At 46.2% G+C, this 2,764-nt stretch overlaps 1 pseudogene; it reads right to left on the bottom strand.

Annotated features, from left to right (window-relative positions):
• Window positions 1-1,203: 1,203 nt before the first annotated feature.
• Window positions 1,204-2,764, bottom strand: part of LOC102841857 — a 28,146-nt pseudogene continuing 26,585 nt past the window's right edge.

Here is a 2,764-nt window from a genome sequence, read left to right as displayed (position 1 = left end):
GCTACTACATCCATAAATATAGGTCAAATTCATCAAATTATAGTGGATTACACTTTTTTTTCTCCTTCTTCTTTATTCCCCTAGTTGAGTTCTGATCATACAGCCATTGAAGCTAGGTCAAATGGGTCCCCCCCCCCTTTTTGTTTAATGCTTTTATTATGTTTTTGGTGAAAGTTTATATAGCAAATTAAGTTCCCAGTTACCAATTTCTAGAGACATTGATTGCATTTTTTTCTCTCTTTGTATTAACGTTCTCCTGATTTCTATCTGGTTGTTCTAGTTTCATTCATCTGCATCCTGCCCTGTACAGTTTCCCTCTCTAAAATAGGCAGCCAGTATGATCTCCAACCAACTATGGCTTGAGCTTCGGATATTTCAGGAGTTGGAAGTTAAAATACATATGAGAAATATCTTGGTTTATAAATATTACAACTAATTTTTTTTAAACAAAAAACATACTTGCACATTTTTCACTTGTAACCCATAAATAAATTTTAATCAGATGGCTGCTTTGAGAACCAGATTCAGAGTAAGGGGAGTTTGCTGGTTGGTCTCAGTGGTTACGATCATTAGTCTGTGACAACCTGATGCAGCTACAAGGCTAGTCAAAAGTATTGCTAGTAGGGTTCCAGCTCATGCATACACGGGTTTATTCCAAACAAAATGCGCATCATCATGTCTTTGTGATTAGTGGACGGCTGCTGACAAGTTCTCTCAGTGATACACTTGTCTGAGTCTTGTTAGGATGCCTTAAAAAAAGTGTTTTCGTGCATGGGAAAAAAACTATTTTGAGGTGAAAAAAAAAAGATTTTGATACTATCATATTTTAAATAAAACTCAAATGGACATTTTCCCAAATCATTGAAGTTTACAGGACTACTACCCCATATAAAACAACAGTTTTAATATGGATCAAGCATTTTAAGGAAGGTCAGGAAGACCTCAAAGATGATCTAATAAAGAGAAGACCGTCAATCTTGATGAATGAAGAACCGGTGACCGAAATCCAAAAACGGATGCAAGAAGACTGTAGAATTACGCTTGATATTGTTGTTATGTGCCGTGGAGTCGATTCCGACTCATACCCTTGATGTAGTAGCTGCTAAAGTTGGGATCTCACATAGTTCTACATTTCAATGTAAGTGAAAAGCCCACTGATCTGTCCCACAAGCACATGTTCAGCAGGACCATGTTTACGCTCCCTTAAATGATATATTTGAAGCTGAAAGTGCTACCACAGGAGAGGCGTTTGCCTTTGCATCTCCCACACAAATCTTGTCGATGGGACCTTTAAGGTCAACGTGTGCCGAACGTTTACTGGGCAGGAACATCGAGTCTGGTTACAACTTTGGCAGGTGCTATCTTCCACTCTGTAAGGGTTACTAGACTTCTGACAACTTCTGCAAAACTGCTTGAAGTAAACCTTGTTCGTGCCCTGTACACACCACACATACGCACTTTACCATCGCATGTTGCATTCCTTGCAATGGTAACAGCCCTACTTCTGCTCTAACAACTGGAAGCTCAGGCTCCGCGGCGACGACGACTTGTCTTTCCCGATGGCTGCGTCCTCGTCGTCCTTGGCCCTCCAGGCCAGCTCGGGCTGCTCGGGGCTCCTCGGGGCCGCGTCGTCTACCCGGGTCTCTCGAGCCGGCGCTTAGGCGCCGTTGGCAGGCTGCTCGAGCTCGCCCGCACCGCGGCCTGTGCCTCGTCTTCGTCCTTCTCAGACTGCGGCCACAGGAGAGCCTTCCTCGCCGACGTCCCGCTCTGCTCTGAGCCTTCAAGCCGCGGACGGCCCCTGCTCTCCCTCGAGCGCCTCGGCCTTCTGTTGGCGGGTTCCCGCCGCCGCAGCCTCGGCCCCTTACAGGAAGGTGGTGAGGCGGCGAGAGACCACCGGGGAGTACACAGTGACCTTGCGCGGAAAGCGCCTGGGCCGACGGGCGACGCTCGACTGGCTGCCCAGCTCCGGGTCCTGGCGGGCCGCCTGCGGAGAAACCGAGGGGCTGGGATCTCGTGTTCGACGCAGCGGAGTGCGCCGTCCCAGCCAGCACTGCACCTAGGCGTCGCGGCACGGGTTCACCTGCACGACCACGTAGCGGCTGCTTGCTCTGCGGGCCGCGGGGCGAAGCCGGAGCTCACCTGGGACTGGAGTGAGCTTTCGGTTTGATAAGGTCACCAGAATGTTGTTTGATGATCGCCTTGCTGAAGGAGCTGATTTTTCCGTCAGTCTTTTAAGCAAGATCAAATCTAATGAAGATGATCTTGTGGAACAAATTATGGAACACAACAACAAAAACCCAAGGATGAGTCTTAGGTTCACCAATATGACCCAGAGGGCAGAATCCAATCAAAACAGTGATTTTTGCTCAGCCTGTTAAAATCAAGGCAGAAAGGTCATCTTTAGAAGGTTATGGTGGTTCCAAATCTTGATAAGAGTTTCTCAGAGGACCCAGGATCATTATGGGGGCTCAGTAGGAAGAAATTTGAAGGAAACTGAAAACAGCAGTGTTTAGAAAAAGGCCAGCAAAGTTGTGCTGAGGAATTTTTTTCCACGATGATAAAGCACTTGCTTATACTTTGAGGGTAGTAAGGGGCTGTCTGTCCTACGAGAATTTTGTTGGGAAACCTTCCTCCATCCATCCTACAGCCCTACTCTTGATCCTTCAGACTTTTTTTCTTCTTCTTCTTAATTTAAGGCTTTTTATTGTGCATCGAGTGAAAGTTTACAGAGCATATCATCAGTTTTACATTCAACAAATCATAT

The sequence above is a fragment of the Chrysochloris asiatica genome, unplaced genomic scaffold (genome assembly GCF_000296735.1).
Source record: "Chrysochloris asiatica unplaced genomic scaffold, ChrAsi1.0 scaffold00079, whole genome shotgun sequence".
Lineage (NCBI taxonomy): Eukaryota > Metazoa > Chordata > Mammalia > Afrosoricida > Chrysochloridae > Chrysochloris > Chrysochloris asiatica.
Note: the sequence above shows the minus strand (reverse complement) of the source record. Positions and strands in the feature narration are given on the sequence as shown.